The following is a 26,020-nucleotide window of genomic DNA, read 5'->3' on the forward strand; positions in this document are numbered from 1 at the left end:
TCACAAACTCCATGTGTAAAGGCAGGCCTACAAATACAAACCAACATGGAATAAATCACCATCTTCTAATATGAATACGGTATGTAGAAGTAAAATGGTGAATGCGGGCGCCAGTGGAGGAACCCGTCTACTATAAGGACAAAAAGGGTTAATGTCTCAAAATGGGCAGTGCCTACTGGAGATGAAATATTTTAGGCTTGCAGCTGTACCCAGTCGTGCCACACTTCCTGACTGTAAAGGACTGCTCACAATAAGGTAGGCCTGTCTGAAGGGTACGTACCCTGGCACTACACCCAATGATAACATGTACAATGTACATATAAAATGTATTTCAGATATAAACCAACAGGTTCACATACAGCGGTGTCATGCAGCAACCCAAAGCAAACCCTGCAGCAGAAGCCTGTGCAATACCAGCTGCCAAAGGCCCACGGCTCCCTCTGCCAGGCGGCATTGCAGTATGGCATCTGGTCAGATATAATATGTGACAACTTCTAAGTTGCTGACATGTTGCAGCTAGTAAGCACAACACAAATCCCCTGTAACTAGTACAATAGACAATAGTATAGCCTGTAGCATAGAACAGACTGGAGACAAAGCATCCTCAAAAACTAAAACTACCTATAGAGTTAACTTTGCATTAGTTGTGACCATAATAACCATTGTGTACAGTGGGACAAGGCCAAGCTAAGCCCTTACCTCCGTGCAGCCGGTGATGTTTACAAGCAGTGAGGTTGATGCACTGTATGGAGCGCTGGGCTGTTTTCTACCACCAGGTGGCGCTGCAGTACCTACTAGAGAAGCAGTACTGAGAATTGCTCCTCCTGGTTTCACAATGACCTAATCCCAGTGACATGCATGCTGTGGGGATGAATAATGTGGGCCCGATGACGTTCTTATAGTGCCTCAGATATGACTAAATGAGGGCACCAGAGTACCCAAATACAGTATCAAGTACTTAGGAACATTTCACTTCCCGTGTTTGAAGTATTACTGAGAATTCGCAACTTTCAGTTGTAATTGTAGCTGTGACTTGTAGTTCCACAACAGCAGTAGTAATCCTAATGTTTCGATGCTATGACATTGAGAGGGATATTTATCAATGTTAGTGCAAAGGAAAAGTGGAGCAGTTGTCCATAGCAACCAATTCGTATGCTGCTTTTATTTCTCAAAGGGATTCGGGGAAAAATGAGAGCTGGACTCTTATTAGTTGCTATGGCAACCGTTCCACTGCAGAGTTTTGGTGTGGATTCCGCAGCCGAATTTCCGCAACGAGTACGTGATGTGTGAATCTTCCCTTATTAGGGCACGTTCACACGTGGCGGAATAGCTGTGGAATTCCGCTGCGGACAGTCCGTAATGGAAATCCGCAGCAGACAGTCTGTCCATTGGTTTTCACACCTTTTTAGTTATCTACGTGCAGACGTTGCGGACAACTCCGCTGCGGACCATAGGCTGCGGTGCGGAATTTGGTGTCCGCAGCATGCACTGACTGGTGCGGACTTGATGTGTACTTGTGGCGGAATTTCTCCTTTGGCTTCAATGGAGTTGCAAAATTGCTTTCACGAACAGGAGATTTTATCAATCTGGCTGGACCTATGTGTGTTGAGGTCTATAGTTAGACTGAGATGGAATGTTTTATAAGAGTGCAGGATGTACTCTTCACCTGAACCTGCAACGACTAATCCGCAGCATTTTACTTCACATTTTAGGCAAAGGCGCAACGGAATCTGCAACGCAGATTATGTGCGGCATTGATGCGGACAGTGTCAGCAGAATTCCGCCATGTCTGAACATGCCCTTATACTGGTGTCTTTATTAGGTTCCCCTACCGTCGTCATGCCACGTATGATTTTAATGAGATTGTAGTTCCCTTATTGTGTTGAGTGATAAATTAAGTAGAAAGTCATTCATCGCATAAACATATTACTCTATGGTGAAGTACATATCTTGCTAGAGCAAAAATGACATTGGTTGTCCAATGCCAGCCTGAGCCACGAAATTGCGTATCTTTCTATTCGGCAGACCGGGTTGACGATACACAGGACAATTTATCAGGAGAGTTGATGAATTTACAATCATTGTCAGCAAATCGGAAAATAATTTTTTTCAACATGTTGCAAAAGCATTTGAACCTGCAATCATTTAATGTTCGCCATAGATGCAATATGAAGGGTGCCCAAACACGAAGCGGCAGTGCGCTGGCAGCGTGCCGCACAGCCAAGAACTGAACAGAAAAACTGTTTAAACCACAATTTGCTGCAGTTTTGTCATGTGTTTTTTGGCCACAGGCCTCTTACAGGTGAAGTACAATGAAGTCTTTGTGCTTCAACTGTACGAGCCGCATAGTCAAAAAACACATGACAAAACTGCGTGCGGTTTTTTCGCATGGTTTTTGCCTGCGTGGCACGCTACGAGCAAACTACTCCTACATGTACGGGCACGCTTATCTTTCACAATGATAATTGAAATTGATGAGCATTATGACTGCGGTACTGAAACGGAAAATATTATTATATTATGAATATTATTGTGGTAATTTAGGTTATATATATTATGGTAATAGTACAAAAAGAATAAATAGAAAAAAACTGATAAAACATAAACAAATGGTTCATAATTGTCACAAATAAAAATCACGTGACAATAAAAAAAAAGTGTGTCAAGTAAATATTGGTGAGAATTTTCCCAGGAGTTTCAAAAGTTGGATAAAAGCTGAAATTCTAGCAGTGGAGGAGTGAAGGCAGAGGGGGGCGCGTATAGTGCTAATATATAATTACATATTAATACATACTAATGATATAAACCAATGAGAGAGTCAGTTCTAAAGTCGAGGACCAATTATTTTATATCCATAATACAATCGTCTAATATAAATGAGTCTAGGGAAGTATATATTTGTATATCATAATAACCATGTCGTTTTGAATTTAGGGTATCTGTCGGATCGAATGGCAAAGATTTCTTCTATTTTGTGGTTATAATGAGAAATTATTATTCGCACTTGATCTAGTGTAGGTGGGGAAGTTGCCTTCCAATTCCTGGTTATGACAGAGCGAGCTGCTAACAAAATTTGTTCTATTAGGGCACATTCAGACGTGGCGGAATTGCTGTTGAATTCCGCTGTGGACAGTCCGCAGTGTAATTCTGCAGCAGCCGTTTTTTTTCATTTCTTTCTATACATTTTTAGGAAACTCAGTTCAGACTTTGCAGAAAATAACAATGCGGAATGTAGGCTGCGGTGCAGAATTTTCCCTCCGCAGCATGCTCATTATGTTGCGGAATTTCACTGTGGATTTCAGCATTTGCAATGCAAAAGCTGAAATCTGTGGCAAGTCCGCTGTGATATCTGCAACGTCTGAATTGCCTGACAAATATGCAAATGTTGGTGCAGATTCGTTGCGTAATTGCCCCGAATCTGCACCAACATTTGCAGCGGAAAAATTCCGCCACGTCTGAACATGCCCTTATTGTTGTAACATGTGGTGGGAGTTGATTTAGGAGGCAGTCACACAGCAGATTTTGTTGCAGAAATGTATGCGACTCAAAATCAGTTCCATCTAAATGGGGTTGTTACTTTAGCAGTTGCATGGATTTCTGCAAGTTCTTTTTCTGGTGTTTTTATCCATAGATTTATTTTAGGACTTAAACGCTAACAAAAACGCTTGTAAAGAACGCCATTAAAAAACGCTTGAAGCGCATTGACGGTTTCCGCGTCAAAATCAGCGCCAAAAAAATCTTTGTGAGCTGACCTTTAAAAAAACTATTTAACTCTTTTTTACTAGTCCTCGTTGGATCGCTTGCATGATATATTGTAATACTGACAGTCTCCTTTGAAGGAGTCTCCTTTGTAGTTAAAGGACTACAAAGATGGCAGACCTGGGGCCTTCATTAGGCCCCCAGGCAGCCATGACAATTATCGGCAACCCCCTGATTGCGTAGTGGGGGGTTTTGGCACGTTGGAGGTGGGTCCCACTGATTTAAATGCTGCGGTCGCGATTGACCACGTCATTTAAGGTGTTAAACGAGGGGAATCAAAGTGATCTTTGATTCCGCCCATTGCAGTGAGGTGTCGGCTGTATAAAACAGCCGTCACCTTCTGAGTATGGAGCGCGCTCAGCCCGTGAGCCCGCTCCATACTTCCCCTTAACGGCTGTCATGTAATAGTACGTGACATGTCGTTAAGCGGTTAAGTGTGTTTTAAGACATTGAAAAAAACATGTGAAGGTGACCTTATAAATAACTCTGGTAGATCTCCTTTAAGACAGATGTCATAATAGAAATAATCAACCACATTTTTTTGTGGTTTGTGGGCACTGAAAAGAGATTTGCTACAGACGAATGAAACCTACAAGTAATGTCGGAAAAAAATCCAAACTTGCTGTACTACGTCAAATAACCTATGAAGCAATTGTTAACTCACTTACATCAATTCCCATTGTAAAAGATATTGAATGTTTGGAGTATCTTCTGACAAATCTCCCCAGGTATGATGGCGGCCGCTATACACGAGCTATACACAGATGAAGCAATGGCTTACAGAATATAGAATTACAGGCCTGCAATCTGCAAAGACAGGCCGCAGTAAGTGAATCTGTGAATTTGGCATCTTCCCAGATTGCTGAGATCAGCCTTGCAAAATATGACTGACCCACTTCCTGTCGTCTCAGAACACACTGACTCGTGTGTATATAATTTATTTAGTTTAGCGCTGACTGTTTTCTTCTGTGACAGTTATCAGAGATTCAGATACAATCAGTTGTATAATGATATCCGTGTCATTTTGTGACGTAAACTATCAGTAAAGTCATTATATATGTATATCTGATTTGTATCTGTGTTTTGTGATACATTGGTAATTGTGTTAATTGTACTGTAGTACCAGAGTGCAGTCTCCTTAAAGAGGCTCTGTCACCAGATTTTGCAACCCCTATCTCCTATTGCAGCAGATCGGCGCTGCAATGTAGATTACAGTAACGTTTTTTTTTTTCAAAAACGAGCATTTTTGGCCAAGTTATGAGCATTTTTATATTTATGCAAATGAGGCTTTCTTAAGTACAACTGGGCGTGTTTAAAGTAAAAGTACAACTGGGCGTGTATTGTGTGTGTAACATCTGGGCGTTTTTACTTGTTTTACTAGCTGGGCGTTGTGAATAGAAGTGTATGATGCTGACGAATCAGCATCATCCACTTCTCTTCGTCAACACCCAGCTTCTGGCAGTGCACAGGCACACAGCGTGTTCTTGAGAGATCACGCTGTGACGTCACTTCCTGCCCCAGGTCCTGCATCGTGTCGGACGAGCGAGGACACATCGGCACCAGGTGACAGAGGCTACATCGACTTACCTGCAAACGCCGATGCTGCTGCAGAATCAACTGTAGCCTCTGGTGCCGATGTGTCCTCGCTCGTCCAACACGATGCAGGACCTGGGACAGGAAGTGAGTGACGTCACAGCGTGATCTCTCGAGAACACGCTGTGTCTGCACTGCCAGAAGCTGGGTGTTGACGAAGAGAAGTGGATGATGCTGATTCGTCAGCATCATACACTTCTATTCACAACGCCCAGCTAGTAAAACAAGTAAAAACGCCCAGATGTACATACACAATACACGCCCACTTGTACTTTTACTTTAAACACGCCCAGTTGTACTTAAGAAAGCCTCATTTGCATAAATATAAAAATGCTCATAACTTGGCCAAAAATGCTAGTTTTTGAAAAAAAAACACGTTACTCTTATCTACATTGCAGCGCCGATCTGCTGCAATAGGAGATAGGGGTTGCAAAATCTGGTGACAGAGCCTCTCTAAAGGCTATGTAAACCTTCAAAAAGGCATTTATTTATGATAAATAAAAAGGACAATCAGTGTAATTGGTGCAACTTTATAATTAGTTTTTATAAAAAATTATTTTAACTTTTTAAGATACAGCTGCTCTGTATTTTCTATAGAGCAGCTGTATCGTTTGCTAAGTCCTGAATCCGTCAGTCCTGCGGACCTGACGGGTTCAGTGACAACGAGACACGCAGGATCCACCTGTAATCTATCACATGTAAGTTATGAACTTAGATGTGATGGATAACAGGTGGCTCCTACGTGTCAGAGACATGAAGGACCCGCTTTCACTGAACCTGCCAGTACTGCAGACCTGATGGGAACATGATTTAGTGAACGATACAGCTTCTCTGTATAGAGAATACAGAACAGCTGTATCTTAAAAAGTAAAAGGAATTTTTAATAAAAATTAATTATAAAGTTGCTCCAATCACACTGGTTGACCTTTTTATTGAAAAAAAAATGTCTTTCAAAGGTTTACATAGTCTTTAAAGGGGTTTTCCAGGTTTGTACAAATGAAGTTATTGGAGTCATGTATGCATATTCCATGTCTGTGCACATTAAGGATGTATAAAAAATAGCACTTTACCTACATCCGTTGTTTCAGGGACCAAATAAATAGTCTATCTATATTTATATACGTATATATACATGCCCTATAAATGTTATACACATTTATCCATTGTTGCTTGAGGAAGTTCCTGGACACAAGGGCTAAAACGTTGCACGTGGGCTAATAAAGGCCAAACTTTGTTTCACTTATTTTTTTCGGAGTGCTGCCTATTTACTCATTATTGTATACCTAAGGCCTGATTCACACGAACGTGTTAAACGTCCGTGGGACGGCCGTTGAAACAGCAGCCGTCACAGGACCTATGTAATTCATTGTGGCCGTTCACACAGCTGTTGTTTCAACAGACCGTTTGAAGGGTCTGTGCGAAAATAGGACATGTCCTATCTTTTCACGCATCCCTCCATAGACTCTCAACTATGGGGGATGTGTGACATCGCGTCCCGCAGCGCTGAGCACGGATGCACCTCGGACGTGAAAAACTGTAGTTTTTCACGTCCAAGATGTGCAGCGCTCGTGTGAATCAGGCCTAAGGGTAAGAACACACACGGCGTATTCAGGGTAGATACACTGCTTCAACCTGCGCAGCGTATCCGGCCTGAACACTGCAGGGAATGCAGTCCGAAATCCCGCACCACACTTTTTTCGGGCGTAAATTCCGCTGCTTAAATTATCGCACATACTTACCCTCTCCCTCCTCTGACGTCCGCTCCAGCCTCCCTGGATGACTTTGCAGGCCATGTGACCGCTGCAGCCTGTGATGCGGTCACATGGCCTGCAACGCCATCCAGGGAGGCCGGACTGGAGGAGAAGCAGAGAACTCTGGGTAAGTATAACTTTATTTTTATTTTTTTCTTACTTGCGGTTTGCAACACACACCACTTTGTTGCAGGTTTAAGCACCCCATTTAATTAAATTGGAAAACACGCAACAGAAGAGCTGCGATTCTGCAGCATTAATTGACATTCTGCGTTTGAAGAAACCGCACCGCAGGTCAATTTATGTGCGTTTTTTTCGGCGACATTTTTCCACAGTGTGAGGATGAGATTTGTTGAAATCTCACCTACACTGCTGCTACTGTAATACGCTGCAGATTTTCCGCAATTAATCCGTTGCGGAAAATCCGCAGTTTTTAAGCTGTGCTCGTACCCTAGAGGTATGTGCACACGACAACGCCAAATACGTCTGAAATTACGGAGCTGTATATATATATATATATATATACTAGTATATATGTGTGTTCAAAACTTTAAGCATGTCTTGGGCTCATTTGTATTAACTTTATTTATGCAAACCTAGACATCACTGGTTGTTTCCAACGCTTCTATTTGTCTCCATGGAGAGGGACCATACATGCTCAGCCTGCTCTCCTGCCAAGAACAAAGATTCTAAGCCCCTCGTTTTTGGCAAAGGTGGAAGTTACAGAGCTTTGAATCCGCTCCTAACTTTTATTAGGCCCAGTTCACAACTCGTCCTGATGTATACTTCCGACGGAAGGTAGCAACGTATCCCACTGTTTAGGCATAGAGGGTGATACGTCACCCGAACTTCTGGGCAGTGCGCTACTTGAAGCACTATGCTCAGGGGAAGCCCCTGAGGTCACTGTATGGACAGTGATGTCAGGGGCTTTCAACTATGGAGTCCCCGTTCAGAGCAGTGCACTCTGGCTGTGGACTCCTGTCTTGAGAAAGCCCTTGACGTCACTGTCCATATATGGACAGTGACATTAGGAGCCTTAGAAACCCGGAATCTATGGCCAGAGCATTGGCAATGCCATGGGCTGGAATTCCGCTCCTGTTGGAGCTTTTGATGTCACTGTCCATACAATTTCCATATATGGACAGTGGCGTTAGGAGCTTTAAGATGCAGGAATACTCATGCCAGTGCATCGGCAACAATTTGGCCGGGGATTCTGCTCCTGGGAGCCTCTAACATCTCTGTCCATATATGGACAGTGACGTTAGGAGCTTTAAGATGCTGGAATCCCCAGTCAAAGCGTGGGTAGCGCTCTGGCCGGGATTCCAGTCCTTGGAAAGCTCCTGATGTCACTGTTTATATATGGACGTTAGGAGCTTTAAGATGCTGGAATCCCAGGCCAGAGCGTTGGCAATGTTCTGGCCGGGTATTCTGCTACTGGAGGGAGCCACTGACGTCACTTTCTATGTATGGACAATGATGTCAGGGACTTTTAACTACAGAGTTCCCGGCCAGTGCATCGGAAGCGCTTTGGCCGGGGACTCTGGGACTAGAGAATCTTTCCCGACGTACACGCTAAGGCCAGATTTACACGAGCGTGTGTGTTTTGCGCGTGCAGAAAACACGGCATTTTGTGTGCGCAAAAGGTACTTAACAGCTCCGTGTGTCATGATGCGTGGCTGCGTGATTTTCGCGCAGCCGCTATTATTATGACACTGTTTGTATATTTGTAAACAGAAGAGCACGTAGTGCTTTTCTGTTTTCATTCATACTTTGCACTGCTGTTGCGCGAATAACGCGCGTCACACTCAAGTGCTTCCGTGTGCTGCGCGTGATATTCACGCACCTATTGACTCGTAAAGCGCGAACAACTCACAAATATAGGACATGTCGCGAGTTTTACGCAGTGGAAACACGCTGCGTGAAACTCACGGACAGTCTGCACGGCCCCATAGACTAACATAGGTCCGTGCAAGGCGCGTGAAAATCACGCGCGTTGCACGGACGTATTACACGTTCGTCTAAATAAGCCCTAAATGTAGAGCTGAAACGAGATGTCAACAGGGCCTTACCTGTCGGATTGAAGGGTCATAAAAGTAAAAAACAGTTATGGGACAACTTGAAAACATCTCCGTATTTTCAGACATTTTTGACTCAGCGTGTGAACATACCCTAACTCTACTTCATGATTTGCAGGCTTTACTGGCATTTGTAACTCTTAAGGCTTTATTCACACATGCATGTCCAATTTGCGACTTGCAAGCATTTCCCGGTTTCACTTTTCTTTTTTTTCCTGCATCTCTTTAGCAACTGTTCCGTGACAAACGGACAGCACATATGTTGTCCCTTTTTTACATGCAAACATAGACTTTAATAGCCGAGTCTAGTCTGCAAAAACGAACCTGAATAGGGCATGCTGTGAGGGTCTCGCAATGGACACATTCTCTGTTGAAAAAAAAATGTATTTGTGTGAAAAGCCCCATTAACTTGTATGGATCAGTGTTCTGTGCTTTGTTAAAGCGTACAGCAGATGGATGTAAAATATGTTTGTATGAATAAAGCCGTAAATTGATATAATTAGCAAGCGACAGCAAAACAGGACAACATATATAAGATAAAGTAGTCCCTGTTATAACTGTAATTTTCTTATCTTGTTTTAAGTTTCCTTTTAGGAGGGGAGCTAACAGCAGTATGACAGGACATCAACACAAAAAGCAACAAAGTTTTTCAATGTCTTGCCATGTTTGTCATGCTTTCATTGATGATAACCTTTCAAAGTAAGTTGCCAATTCTTGTCCTTGCTAATTGGCCTGTTTAAATCTCGATATCAATTTTTCTTTAGCGCACACACTGAAAAAATCTCCAGGGGTATTGGGGCAAAAATTGAACTCTGACTTACACAACTGTATGCCATACAGTTGCATACAGGGGCGGATTGGCCATGTACCTCACCAGGAATTTTCCAGGTGGGCCGGCCACTGCACTGCTCAGTGGCCACTCTCCTGAACAGTCCTGCAAATATCTGTGTATGTGGGAACTGATAAAGAAATCCCCACATACATAGATGTATGCAGCAGCTTCCGTCCGCTGTCTCCTTGTAACAGTGATTTCAGGACCTTTGAGAACATCACTTGACTGTCACATGATCAAGGGTCCTAAACCAATCACCGCAACTTCCAGACTCCGGACACAGGAGAGAAGAAATCCTGAGAAAGGTAAGTGATAAATGATGTGTGTGTGTGTATATATAGAAGTATGTGTGTGTATATATGAGTGTGTGTGTATATGAGTGTGTGTGTATATATGTGTGTGTATATATGGGTGTGTGTATATATGTCTGTATATATGAGTGTTTGTGTGTATATATTTGAGTGTGTGTATATATGTGTGTGTGTGTGTATGTGGGTGTGTGTATATATATGTGTGTATGACTGTGTGTATGAGTGTGAGTATATATATGTGTGTATGTATGTGTGTATATATGTGTGTGTGTTTATGAGCATGTATATATATATATGTGTGTATATATATGTATGTGTGTATATATGTGTGAGTGTGTATATATGAGTATGGAGATATATATGTGTGTGTGTGTGTGTGTGTGTGTTGTGAGACTGAGTGCTGTGTGTGTGTTGTGAGACTGAGTGCTGTGTGTGTTACACTGGAGCATAGCTGGGAGGGGACTTCAGAGACTAGGCTGCCTGCAAACAGTGGGGACAGGCAGTTAGTTAGTCCAAAACAATCTAATGTTTTTCAATGCACCCTTAAGGCCCTATTTTTATTTTACTGCAGAATATAGAGAAAATTATAACAATTTTTATTTGTTCTCTTGGTTAAAAAGCTAATAGCTTATTGGCTAAATCAATTTGTAAGGTCCGCTTACCTATATAGTCTATAGTCTGAATACTAAATGCTGTGTGTGTTTTTTCCACTGTAGGAAAGTACATTAATCATACAGACAGACGCGCTATTCTGACTCACACCTAAGGTTTATGCCATTTTTTCTTGCAAGCATATGTCTTTTATCATTATGCATGATAATAATGTTCTTACTTAGCAGAAAGATAAAGAGATAAATGTAGTATTCATAAGGGGGAATTTATCAATTGATTTGCAGCAGGAATTTTGGCATATAAAAGTCACACATTTTGGTGCACGCCATTTTTGCGCTATAATGTGCTAATTTTCTCTTCTTAGTGAGAATACTGGGTGGAGTTTAGTGAAGGGGCGTGGTCAATAGCGGTCTGACAAATTTATTACATGTATGAATGGTCACATTTCTAAATAGTAGATGCGCACTTTATATGGTTGTGTAAAATTAGGCACAACACCAAAGGAGGATTTGTCACATAGATGCAGTTCTTCTACTCGGGCGGATTTTGGGCGGGGCAGTAGGATCTGGATTTATTTAGGGTTCTGAATTTATTTAGAGGTCTGCTCTAAATTAATTCAGGGGTTTGGTCTGGGGTCTGAATTTATTTAGGGGTCTAGGGTCTGGATTCATTTAGAGATCTGAATTTTTTTTAAGGGATCTGGTCGGAACTAATTTAGGGGTCTGAATTTATTAAGGGGTCTGGATTAATTTTGGTGTCTGGTCTGGGGTCTGAATTAACTTACGGGCCATGGTTCTGAATTTATTTAGAGGTCTCGTCTGGGGTCTGGATTCATTTTGGGGTCCGGCCTGAGGTCTGGATTAATTTTGCGGTCTGGTCTGCGGTTAAAAAAAAAATGTAGGGGGTTTGGTCTGGTCCGAGGTCTCAATTATTTTGGGATCTGGTCGTATGTCTGAATTAATTTAGGCAGTCTGGCCTGTGGTCTAAATTAATTTAGGGGGCCTGGTATAGGTTATTATTTAATATAAGGGTTTGGTCTGGGGGTCTGAATTTATTTAGGGGTCTGGTTGGAGGTCTGAATTTATGTAGGCAGTCTTGCTGGGGGTATAAATTAATTTAGGGGTCCTAGTATGGGGTATGAATTCCTTTAAAGAGACTCTGTCACCACATTATAAGTGCCCTGTCTCCTATATAAGGAGATCGGCGCTGTAATGTAGGTGACAGTAATGCTTTTTATTTAAAAAAAGGATCTTTTTTCACAACGTTAGGAGCGATTTAAGTTTATGCTAATGAGCTTTCTTAATGCCCAAGTGGGCGTACTTTTACTTTCGACCAAGTGGGCGTTGTACAGAGGAGTGCATGACGTTGACCAATCAGCATCATGCACTCCTCTCCATTCATTTACACTGCACTAGCGATATAGATATATCGCTATGTGCAGCCTCATACACAAGCCCTAACATTACTACAGTGTCCTGATAATGAATACACATGAAATCCAGCCTGGACGTCATGTTTACTCAGAATCCTGACACTTCTGAATCTTTTTTGTGAGATTCCAGCAACGGATACGAAATCTCGCGAGATCTCGGAGCTAAACGAGATTTGCTTTCACTTGCCGGAATCTCACAAAAAAAGATTCAGAAGTGTCAGGATTCTGAGTACACATGACGTCCAGGCTGGATTTCATGTGTATTCATTATCAGGACACTGTAGTAATGTTAGGGTTTGTGTATGAGGCTGCACATAGTGATATAACTATATCGCTAGTGCAGTGTAAATGAATGGAGAGGAGTGCATGATGCTGATTGGTCAGCGTCATGCACTCCTCTGTACAACGCCAACTTGGTCGAAAGTAAAAGTACGCCCACTTGGGCATTAAGAAAGCTCATTAGCATAAACTTAAATCGCTCCTAACTTTGTGAAAAAAGATCGTTTCTTTAAATAAAAAGCATTACTGTCACCTACATTACAGCGCCCATCTCCTTATGTAGGAGATAGGGCACTTATAATCTGGTGACAGAGTCTCTTTAAGTGTTTTGTCTGAGGATCTGAATTAATTTAGAGGTCTAGTCTGAGGTCTGAATTACATTAGGTGTCTGGTCTGAGGTCTGAATTAATTTATGGGCCTTGGGTATGAATTTATTCAGGGGTCTGGTCTGGGGTCGAGATTAATTTTGGGGTCTAGTCTGGGATCTGAATTTATTTAGTGTTCGGATCTGGTATCTGGATTAATTTTGCGGTCTGTTCTTAAGTTTGAATATATATAGGGGTTTTGAATTATTTAAGGTATCTTGTATGGGCTCTGAATTAATTCAGGGGTTGGGAATCTGAATTTTTTTAAGGGTCTAGTCTGAGGTCTGAATTTATTTAAGCGTCTTGTCGAGAGTTTGAATTAATTTAGGGGTCTGAATTTATTTAGGGCTTTGGTCTAAGGTCTGAATTAGGTTAGGGGTCTGGGGTCTAAATAATTTAGGGGATCTGGTCTATGGTCTTAATTTGTGTTGCTATAGGGGGTGGAAATGGCCTGTAGAAGCAAGAGGCCAAAGATATTTGGGCAGCAAACTCTACAGTATTTGGTAGAAGTCATCATAGTGGTCTGCGCCAGAAAAGAAACGTGAGCAACTCCAATCATAGAAGACGTCACCTGTGAGTCACTGGCTTTAATTAATGTTTATTTTGCCTGTGCTTGATCAATACTGTATTCTCTTGTATGGTTTGCAGTGTGACAATAGTCTGTAGACCGCCTGTGTAGAACTGGTGTCTGACCAATATATATGGTCACAGTATGGCATTATTGGTTATGGTGGCCTTTGAGTAGTAGTAGTAGTGTACATTTCTCCCTGACTGAAAGAGGGAGTATATGCTTCTCTCTGACTGTCATTAGATGGTTCTGTATTCCACTTATATTTTCATTGTTGGGTTGATATTGTGGTTTACGTGGCAAGGGATGTGACCAAACAGAGCAAAAGTCACCACAGTGTGTTGCTGTGAGATATTTACCACCCCCAGTTTTCAATCTTGTATCTGTTAAAAAACTCATAAATTGCAAAAAAGGGAGCAAGTAGGCACTTTTAGTGTAAAATAATCTCTTACAGATTGGTTCGTTAGTTAGATGTATGCATGATTTTGTTATTGGGGCAATGGTGTCAATGCTGGTTTCAACTTGTCATTAAAGCATATTCGTCATGCCAAATGTAGGGCAAGAAATTTACTGTCAGCAAAGGTGACACGTTTCCTAAAAATGTCTTCTTAATCAGACCAGATAGACATCAACATTTGGTGTGAGGAATATGCTTTAAAAAAACGGTCAGCTAATTGTACAATAAAAGCAAATATTACATACATGTGGTACTTGTGTCTGTGCGGGATTTGGCGAATGCCAGGAGAACGTAACCTGCCAGACTGCAGTGTGCCAACTGTAAATTGGTGGAGGAGGGATAATGCGATGTGGTTGTTTTCTAGGGGTTGGTCTAGGCACCTCAGTTCCAGTGAAGAGTAATCTTAATGCTTTAGCATACCAAGACATTTTGGAAAATTGTATGCTTCCAACTTTGTGGGAATAGTTTGGGGAAGGCCCTTTTCTATTCCAGCATGACTGTGCCCAGTGCACAAAACAAGGTCCATAAAAGGCATGGTTGGGTGAGTTTAGTGTGGAAGAACTTGACTGGCCCGCACAGAGCCCAGACCTCAACCCCAATGAACACCTTTGGAATGAACTAAAATAAGCATTGCGAGCCAGGCCCTCTCATCCAACATCAATGTCTCACAAATGCTCTATTGGATGAATGGGCAAAAGTTCCCACAGACACACGCCAAAATCTTGGAAAGTCCCAGAAGAGTGGAATCCGTTTTATCTGCAAAGTGGGGACCAACTCTATATTAATCCTTTTGGATTTAGATTGGGATGTCATAAAAGCTTCTGTAGGTGTAATGTATAGGTGTTCCAAAACTTTTGTCCATATAGTGTATGTATATATTCTATATAACTGTGTATGACAATTTTTGGAAATAACCCCCAATAAATCAAGCAATGACTATAATCTGAGTGGACCAGATTTATATTGGTCAGAAACAATAGTTTTGGGAGTTCATTTTATTTATTTTTTGTTAAACTAAAAACGCTTATTACCATTTGTTCTGACTGAATTATTTCTAAGTTTATGGACAGCTTATAATACAGGCAGTTTTAGATCATTCTCTTGATCATTGACCTTGTAGGACATTTGCCTTTTACAGCATGATTATCACCACAGGATATCATATGGACCTGTGTAAATGCTCTTGGCCTATCTGTATTGTTTGGGGCACGCATCCCTGTAATTTAAAAGGGAAACCGTGCATTTATTGATGTTATTGTATTTCGGGCCCATCGTGGCATTATAAATGGGTCATCCCAAAAGTGATGTTCATGCTACTCTGTTGCGGTCTTCTTTATCCCTCTACTAGATGGCACTTGTGCAGTGGTGAATTCGGCTACTGTCTGGCAATTATGGAAAAAGATATGCTACGATATTCTAGATTGGGCGAATGCGTGGTTGATCCGAGCACCGAAGACGTCATGTACATATTATATCCTATTGTGTTTATGTACGGTTTGTAATAAGGTAAGGCAAGGTGCTTGGCTTGTTCACATCAAAATTCATGAGCGTGAGGGTGTTATGTTATGACATTTCTTGTAGCCAGTTTATTTTAATAAATTCTCGCTCAACACCTTTAAGATATAACACATACTTTGAGGTGTGTTGTAGATGCCTTTTCTGCTGTGTCTTCACTTGGTCATAATGTAGACAAGGATCTTGCAAAAATATTACACGAGACTAACAGATTAAAAATAAAAAATGGACAACCTTGTGTTGATTAAAATATAATGAGAAAGTAATATTCCATTGTAGACTGTCCATTTTACAAAGCCTGGACTGCTTCCCGAGCTTCAGAAAGGGATAAGTATTAGAGCAGCTGTGTGATCTGTCCATTAAATGGAGAAGATAAGTGGCGTACAGTGAGTAACTGATAAGCAGCTCTAAAGATGTGTTTTTTGTGGAATCTGGAAAGATGCTTAAGAGTACAAAGCGAGCCATAAGCAGACATAGCTAGCAATTATTACCACTAATCGTCCCAATAACATGCGTGCCTCAATGGCAAGATCAAGTCTCAAATCAATCATTCAATCAAAATGTTTTTTCATATTTGTTTAATATCCGTTTATCTTAAATTACTTCTATTACACGTTTTTATTGATTTGATCCCTTTTAGCTTTCGTTTTAACTAAGGCTGTGGGCCATTTTGCTATTTAGGCCCTGTTCACACAGAGCGCTGATTTTGACGCGGAAACCGGGGCGGAATCAGCGCCAACAAAACGCCCAAAACTGCCTCCCATTGATTTCAATGGGACGCGGAGGCGACATTCTCTTTCTTCCCGTGGTTCCATCTCTGACCTCACATTGAAATCAATGGCAGGCAGAGAAAGCATTTTTCACAGAATTTTTGCCCGCGGCGCCCACTGGCCGCCGCCTAAAAATGCAGCGGAAGCCACGGCAAGAAAGTGCAATAAAATTCCTGAAGGAATTTTGAGGCAGATTTTTTGTGCCTTCAAAATACTCCATACGAACATAGTTTCTATTTATAATCTAAACACAGTACAGTGCCAGATTTGTGTTCCATCGTGGGGTCTGTTGGAATCTGCCACGAAGGATCCAAACGGAGCTTCTGGCGCAGATGTGAACAAAACCTTATTCATTTTTAAAGATTGAGATATAATATACTAGTTATCCCTTAGGGTATGTTCACATGGAGTGTTTTAAGGCGTATTTCGAAAAACGCCTGAAAAAAAACGGAAGCAGAACGCCTCCAAACATCTGCCCATTGATTTAAATGGGAAATACAGCGTTGTGTTCCCACGGGGCATTTTTTTACGCCTTGTTTTCCAAAAACGGCATGTAAAAGGACGCCCGTGAAAAAGAAGTGCGGGTCACTTCTTGGGATGTTTTTGTAGCCGTTTTTCATTGACTCTATAGAAAAACAGCTCCAAAAATGGCCATAAAAAATGCAGCGGAAAAACGTGAGTTGCTCAAAAAACGTCTGAAAATTAGGAGCGGTATTCCCTTGAAAACAGCTCCGTGTTTTCAGAGGTTTTTGGTTAAGCGTGTGAACATAGCCTTATGCTTACTATTTTGCTTTCTCACTCATGGTCAACAAGTTAAATCTGGCCTCATCCGTTGTAATTATATAGACACACAGTATAACTAGGTTTTGGTTTTTACAAACAATATTAGATTTTAGGAATACATTTTATGTATTATGTAAGGCATTTTAGAATGCTTAATATTATAACTACTATTATTACTACTAATAATGTAATAAACATAAAACACGTATGATTGAAAGTGTGAATATAGTATAGTTAAAATTTATAAACATCGAAATATATGTACATGAATAAACTGGGGGGAAATGACATTAGTATAATATATAGAATAATATAAATTATTAACATGTGTAGATAGATAGATAGATAGATAGATAGATAGATAGATAGATAGATAGATAGATAGATAGATAGATAGATAGATAGATATGAGATAGATATGAGATAGATAGATAGATAGATAGATAGATAGATAGATAGATAGATAGATAGATAGATAGATAGATAGATAGATAGATAGATATGAGATATATAGATAGATATGAGATAGATAGATATGAGATAGATAGATATGAGATATATAGATAGATATGAGATAGATAGATATGAGATATATAGATAGATATGAGATATATAGATAGATATGAGATAGATAGATAGATATGAGATAGATAGATAGATAGATAGATAGATAGATAGATAGATAGATAGATAGATAGATATGAGATAGATAGATAGATAGATAGATAGATAGATAGATAGATAGATAGATAGATATGAGAGATAGATAGATAGATATGAGATAGATAGATATGAGATAGATAGATAGATAGATAGATAGATAGATAGATAGATATGAGATAGATAGATATGAGATAGATAGATATGAGATAAATAGATATGAGATATGAGATATGAGATAGATAGATAGATAGATAGATAGATAGATAGATAGATAGATAGATAGATATGAGATAGATAGATATGAGATAGATAGATAGATAGATATGAGATAGATAGATATGAGATAGATAGATATGAGATAGATAGATAGATATGAGATAGATAGATAGATATGAGATAGATAGATAGATAGATAGATATGAGATATGAGATAGATAGATAGATAGATAGATAGATAGATATGAGATATGAGATAGATAGATAGATAGATAGATAGGCCAGTAGACCCCACTGCACCATAATAGATCAGCAGCATTATAAATCTGTGTAATATGATAACATTGTAGCATAAAATACCATTGCCACAATTTTAATTTTATACTACAATGTTATCATAATAGATAGATCTATCCTCTTACCCAAATGAATATTAGTGTATACATATCCTATATAGCATATGAACATACGCAGCCTCACATGTCATCACTAACGGTTGGTTTGGGTCTGGGTTTAGTTATTGTGCTAATAACCAGTCTATCACCCTTCTTCTCAAGAAAAAGCGCAATAATATTATTTGACAGGTTCTTGTACAGCTCAGTGTATTAAAGCGATAGTGAAGGTGGATCATATATTGCTCCTTCTGATGCACAAATGACTTATATTTCTGCTGTGCATTGTTTTAATAAATGCTACGTAAAGAAACTATTTAAAATTCCATATCAGTAGAGAATTTTAAAGCAAATGATGTTTCCTGACTTAAAGGTATTGAATTCAGCAACCGTGGTTGAGTTACATTTCTGTTATACTAACTACCAGAGCAGCGTCAGAAGGATAGATTGCTGCAGAATATCTGTCAGCAGGTTGAGGTTTTGTCCTGTTTCGGCCATTTTGCAGCAGGTTATGAAGTGACTTAAAATGGCTGCTGCAATTCTCATAGAGAAATAGAACAGAAGCTAGTGAGGCACAGAGCCCTACGTTTCTTTCTTTGCGCATTGTAGTTAATATCGCAGAAAGAGAAAATGAATGTTAACACCGTTTAAGGTCAAATTTCTGTTAACAAAACTTTCAGATCTAAAGGTGTGCATTTATCTGTATTTATAGCAGCTCTAAATATTAAGTACATACAAATGTTCTTTACAATAATCAGAACATATTACCAGAGAGACTACGCAGTTTAAAAGACGTCAATGTATACTACCAAAGGCTGACATTTTTTTCTGTGACTTCCTGGCAGCCATTTTGTGTTATGCATGTCGACTCAAAATGGCCATAGCTGCAGTTCTGTTTTCTTTCGTCCATGTTACACAACATGAACAGGAAGAGAATAAAAGACTGCAGTGCATAGAATACAGACGATAAATTACATTCAGATGTTGTTTTATATATAAGAAAAGTGACATTTATTTAGAATAAAAGCCTTATCAGAGTCTATCAATGCCTATCCGCTTCAATAGTTCTGTTTTACATTCATACCGCGTTTGTTCCAAGCAACACAGAAAACGTCTGGCATAAAAAGTGTTAAATGCAGTTTAGTAGCCTGCGGACGACATAGCGCTTTTTGCTGATTCCCATACATTTGTGTGAGGACATATTACGTCTATATCAGAAACTATTACGATAGGGTTGAGAATACCCAGCACGCAGCTTTGTCTGCACACGGATGAAAACAATAAATCATTTCCCAGAAGAGAAAACAACAAGCATAAAAAAAAGGAATATGCCTTCTGTGGAAAGCATTTGCCACTTGCCTGGTGGAAATTTTTCTAGAAATAACATTATCTTCCCCCAGTGTGAAAACCATTTAGCGAAAAATTTTCCGTTGCCACAGAAACAAGGCAAGGGCCCAGTCTAGAGGGATCATCACAAATGCAGAATCTCCGTCTTAAAGGAGCTTTGCAGCAAACACGCACACACAGCTAGACAAGGAATGTGGGAGAAAAAAAAAAAGAAAAAGAAAAACACCCTGTTCTGTACGGATTTGGATTCATGACATCAAATCGTCCTGCGTCAGTCTAGCCATTAACCCTCCAACCACCACAGCGGCCTTTGCAGGCCTTAAATGTTATTCAGCAAACTGGCAGTGGTGTGCATAATACAAGGCAAGACCAGAAACAGCCACGTCCTTCTTTTTTCATAAACAAAAAGCATCGATATATATATTTTTTTTTAAAAATTTGCAAAATCTAACTTTTTTTACCTGAGCAAAGAGGCGCAAACGCCTTTGGTATTTTTAAATGTTGTTATGACATTACGGTTTCAGACGGATAGCCTGTATAGCGATTAGCAAGCAAGGGGTTACTGTCACATAAAGGCCTCACTTGATCTTTTTTACTTGACTGTTTTAATAATAGAAGGGAATGGCTGAAATCTGTTTCGGTTTATAGAGCAGAGCTCATTAAAATTTCCCACACTATTTTTTCTTTTTATTAAATCTTACGTTGTCATTCCGTTTTTTTAGTCTGAATAATAGGCAATTCAATAGGTAACCGGAGAGCAGTGAACGGTTAACATGTATAATAAGCCATCCGCCATACTATGACATGCACCTTTCACACAGAAATGTATTTTATGCAACCGAGCAAGAGACGAGGTGCCCAGAGGTTATTTACATAAAATCTATGCATTTCCGAAAGGCAGATGGTATCTTGATAAATCAGCACTGGGTGCAGGTGAATCATACAGTCAAGTCATATCGCCTATTTTGTAATTGCCTATTGCTTCATGTATGTGTAGGAACATATAGCAATCTACCAATGCTCTGTGTTCGGTTTCATTTTTCATTAAATTACACGTATTCAGAGTTGGCGCGGTGTGCGAACCACAACAACGACAACAACAACATGCACTTTCAACCTACCTCTATGAACCATTTAAGGGATTGTTAACACATACAATACTTTCAATCTTCCTGCGTGTCGCACCGTTATGGAAGAATAAAAATAAACCTTCTTATTCGGTCCACGCTTCATGGGTATAAAGAGCGGTCGTTGGTAAAATCAGCTGTACAGCAGCTCAGACGACTGACATTCACGAGAAGTGGATTTTCCATTGGGGAACGGATCTTGATAGCAATGAAAATCCACCTCCGGGTTTTCTTCATGCTGTGTCCCATTGATCTGCAGCTTTGTATAAATAATGGCAGGACCGACCGCTGCAAAGGGCCACTTCTCCGTTCCCCTGGAGAACCAACCGTTCGCCCATAACTTCCGCATACAAGAGGCGAGCTACAGTGCTAGGCAGGAGTTAAAAATAGATTTTTTTCCATTCCTCCTACCTGCATTGCAAGCATATTAGTTTTCAAGCGCTTTAATTTGATATTCACATTAATTAACAATACAGCATACATTATTTAGATGGGTAAATACAGGACAGGATTAAAAGGCAGATTATTGCGATGACGGAGCCTTTACACAGTCAATTATTTTTTTTAGATTGTATTTTGCATGAGATGACGGTGAAAATGCCGGCTGTAAAATGGTGATGCAATGTTTAGATATGGAAGTGAGAGACAGGAGGTGCAGTATGTTATGCCAGGCAGAGTATTTACATACTGACAGCAGCATATAATGGATTCGGAGCACAGCATGCAGAAGAGAAGGCATTAATCCTTACTGCCATTTCAGCCTTGCAAAAGATGCATTCTGCAGCATCGCTTATGAGGGAGGAAGTATAGATCCAGCTCACCTTAAACGCAGTATGTAACTAATGATGCGGATAACCGACAAGCCATCAGGAGCTTCGGATTGAGGAACAGAAAGACAGAAATGGAAAAATAATAAAAATAAAAAAAAAGAACAACCTTTACTCAGCTGGCAGTTCCCCAGATGTTATGTGACAGGCTTCTGAAAGATGCCAGCGTCGTCGCCTTATACAGCCGTGCGTATGACCATTCCGGGGCTGATGCAGAATGCACACATATTATGTATGACATCCTTCTTCTCGCTGCAACAGAAAGCGTACTGCTTAAACATGTTCTTCGGGAAAGGGTGATGTCCTCGTCAGGCAGGATTCATAACACCGCTCTGCATGCGGAATCATTTGCTCCCTTTTTGTAATAAAGCCGCAGTTTACGTTTTATTAAAAGCAATATCCTTTCCACAGTTTGCAAGCCACAAGAACGGAGACCCAGTCATCTGACCGGCTAATTGTATTTAGGCAACACCCTACTTACCACAGGCTCGGCAAGTGCTAAATATATCAGCATTACAGCTGCTCAGTCGCACAGGAAAATACGTACGAAAGAATTGTTATTTCCTCTTGTGATAAAAAGTGAATCCTTCGGAGCTGGATTCGGCTCAAACATTGAGTAATCCATTGCAGTTTTTCGCTTGCATAATCCAAGTACTCTGACCCACATAATACAAACAAATCATAGCCGAACACATAGTAAACTGTACGCAGCTACTGACTGGCGACTGTATTAACCGTCTGGCTGCCTGCTCTGCATATTTTACTGCACTGTGACCATGAGCTGTGATGGTAGAAACAAGAGAATAGATTCATTCAGTGCATAACGCTGGGTAATTCTGTAATGCTTTCATTTCCATAGGGTCGGCAGTAAACAAGCAGTATAGGACAGTTTCCCCTTCAACATTTAAAATCGTCTAATATCAATGTAAACAGATTTTTTTTAATTTTTTTTTATTAAAAAAGATTTGTCTCCCATACAGCCCTTAGATACCAAATATCACAAACCTAGGGGGTGCAGCAGTATCCACTGAACAGCCCCTCCAAGTCTTAATAGGGGCAGTCCGGCTGAAAAGTAAGAGCACTCTGTATGCACAGTGGCGCGTTCCTCATGGATGATTGGCGGACAGGCGGCACAATTTTTTTTATAAGACAAGGGCATAGCGCCTGCTGGGTGACAGCAGAGTGGAACATACTGCTTTATATGCGGTGCATGCTCCCTAGCGTATTCAGTGTGTTTATAGGCTCAGTTAAAATGTATGCAATTTAAGCGACTATAAATTTGTGAGCTTATAAACCATATGTAAGTCAGTATCTATAGATAAGATGATACCTGCTATTTATTTTCCCCAGTTCTTGCTACTTGACTTGCTGTGACTACAGCTTAAAGGGGTTGTCCACATTTTATTTATTTTTATTTATTTATTTATAGAATAGTAAATGATATATTTTTCTAATATACATGTATTTCAAATTCTGCTCACATACCTTTCTTATTCCAGTGCTGTTGTTTATGTTTAACCCCACAGCCTGTTTTGGCCTTCAGGACAACCGTTTTTTTTCAAATCGGACATGTGTTAATTTATGTGGTAATAACTTTGGAATGCTTTTACCTATCCAAGCGATTCTGAGATTGTTTTCTTGTGACATATTGAACTTTATGTTTGTGAAGAAATTTGGTCGATAAATTTGTGAAAAACACCAAAACTTAGAGAAAATTTGCAAAGATTAGCAGTTTTCTAAATTGAAAGGTATCTGCTTGTAAAACAGATAGTAATACCACATAAAAAATAGTTACTAGTTAACATCCCCCTTATATCTACTTTACGTTTGCATCATTTTTTTTAACATTCTTTTGTTTTTCTAGGACGTTACAAGGCTTCGAACTTAAGCAGCAATTTCGCACATTTCCAAGAAAATTTCAAAAGGCTATTTTTTCAGGGACTAGTTCAGTTCTGAAGTGGCTTTGAGGACCTCATATAAATCAGAAACCCCCCCATAAATCACCCTATTTTAAAAAATGCACCCTCAAATTATTCAAAACAGCATTCATTGCTTAACCCTTTAAGCGTTTCACAGGAATTAAAAGCAAAATAGTGGTGAAATTTATAAAAAAAAGAATTTGCCGAAATTAATTTGTAATACATTTTTTTGTACCACAGAAGAACCCGAGAAATGCAACTCAATATTTATTGCCCAGATTCTGCAGTCCTTAGAAATATCCCACACGTTGCCCTAGCATGCTAATGTACTGAAGCACAGGCCTCAGAAGCAGCGGACCACCTAGGGCATTTTGGGGTCTTTTTAGAATATGTTTTGGTGGTGCCAAAATAGTGGAAACCCCCCAAAAGTGACACAATTTTGGAAACTACACCCCTCAAAGAATTTTCTAGGGGGTATAGTTAGCATTTTGACCGCACAGGTTTTTTGCTAAATTTATTGGAATTAGACCGTAAAAATGAAATTCTACTTTCTTTCTGAAAAAACGTAGACATTTTTAATTTTTACAAGGAATAAAAGGAGAAAAAGAACCCACAACATTTGTAAAGCAATTGCTCCCGATTACGGTAATACTCCATATGTGGTAATAAACTGCTGTTTGGACCAACGGCAGAACTTAGAATGGAAGTGTAAAGGCTGCCGCGCCGTTCCCCGCCTTCCCCACGGCCTCTGCTCCGGTTCCTGCGCCCTCCATTCCCTCATGCTCATCCCGAGCTCCACTTACCAGATCCGGACGCTCTGCTGGCCCTGGGCGGCGTCAGTTATGTGCATCCCTTACCTCCCTCCGCGGCCGTCATCCTCGATGTGCGGCTGCAGACACTAGAGGGCGCGCCCGCTGACTTGTTCTTTCTTAAAGGGCCAGCGTGCGCCTTAATTCAAAGACTTCCTATTTAAGGATCCTCCTTCCTCTAATCCTTGCTTGTTCAACCAAGTTTCCCGTGAGCTTCCCTGTACCCTGGTTCTCTGTTTCCGTTCCTTCTGCCTTTCCCGTTGTGACCTCTGCCTGAACTTGACTATCCTTGCCTGCCGCCTGCCTTGACCTATTGCTATCCATACCCGTTACGACGCCTGCCACCTGCCTTGACCTATTGCTATCCATACCCGTTACGACGTCTGTTGCCTGTCCTGACTTCTGGCTTCACCATCTGACCGCCTCTAAACCCGCTGTGCCGAGCGTTGACCTGGGTTCCAAGCACCATCTCCCAAACGACACAGAGGATCCACAAACAAACCGGTGAGAACCGTTATAGCTTGAACAAGCCATGGATCCCCTTGACACAGCCCTGCCTGACACGGCTGATATGGCTCAGGAGCTTTCTAGACAACGAGTCCGCCAAGATCAGCTTTTTCAGCTGCTGCAAAATTTGTCCACTCGTTTGAATGAACTAGCGCCTCCGATACCTTCACCACCACTGCAAGCTCCTGTCTACAACCCAGGACTACATTTACCTACACCTGCCCACTACGAGGGAGACCCCAATACCTGCAGGGGATTTGTTAATCAATACACCATCCATTTCGAAGTCATGGCGCATCATTTTTCCTCTGACCGGGCTAAGGTGGCCTACATCCTGTCCCTGCTGTCTAGCGAAGCGTTGGCTTGCGCATCGCCCTTGCGGGAGAGAATCGACCCTATCATGTATAATATTCAGAACTTTCTCTCCACTTTTAAAAGGGTGTTTGAAGAACCGGGTCGAGCCTCTTCAGCAGCTTCCTCTCTTCTCAAGCTCCGGCAAGGAACCTCCACTGTAGGCCAATAAGCCATTCAATTCCGCACCCTGGCTACTGAACTCCAGTGGAATAATGAGGCTTTGGTATCTACCTTCTGTGAGGGTCTGGCGGGCCGAATCAAGGCTGGCTAAGGCCTTCCAGGATCCTTGGATGACTTGATTACTCTTGCTAATCGGATTGATATACGTTTCCGTGAGAGACAACAAGAATCTGCTCGGGGCAATCGGACATCACGGTTGGCACCAACCTTCCAAAGGCTTCTTCTTGCCTCATCTTTCTCTCGGTCGGATGAACCCATGCAGGTGGAGAGAACAAGACTCACGCCTGAGGAGCGCCAGAATAGACGCAAGTTGAACTTATGTTTATATTGTGGTGGAAAAACGCACTTCCTCAGAGACTGTCCAGTGAGGCCGGAAAACTCCAACGCCTAGGGCAAGTAGGAGAGGCTTCTTTCCTGCCATGACTAAGAACGCAGACCGCGTTCGAAACGCGTAGGCTCGGGTATACACCCTGACTACTCCTACCTTGGGACTGCGTCTCCCTTTTGATTTTAAGGATTTCTCCAATAAACATGGGACTTGTTTTTCCCTTTTAACTATCATCAGCGCTGGATCATT

The 26,020-nt window shown here is 40.9% G+C and overlaps 1 protein-coding gene across 5 annotated transcripts in view; it reads right to left on the minus strand.

The window, feature by feature from the left end:
• ZBTB38 (zinc finger and BTB domain containing 38) overlaps positions 1–22,436 on the minus strand; it is a 37,712-nt gene extending 15,276 nt beyond the window's left edge. The window contains exon 1 of one of the 5 annotated variants that reach the window (XM_075861245.1): positions 22,156–22,436. The gene's annotated coding sequence lies outside the window, so the exon portion shown is untranslated. Of the gene's footprint in view, positions 1–699; positions 723–20,841; positions 21,633–21,668 lie in introns of those variants that run through there. The other 4 variants (XM_075861244.1, XM_075861242.1, XM_075861243.1 and 1 more) reach the window with 4 other exon arrangements.
• Between the last annotated feature and the right edge of the window lie 3,584 nt (positions 22,437–26,020).

This window comes from Rhinoderma darwinii, chromosome 4, assembly GCF_050947455.1.
Source record: "Rhinoderma darwinii isolate aRhiDar2 chromosome 4, aRhiDar2.hap1, whole genome shotgun sequence".
NCBI lineage: Eukaryota > Metazoa > Chordata > Amphibia > Anura > Rhinodermatidae > Rhinoderma > Rhinoderma darwinii.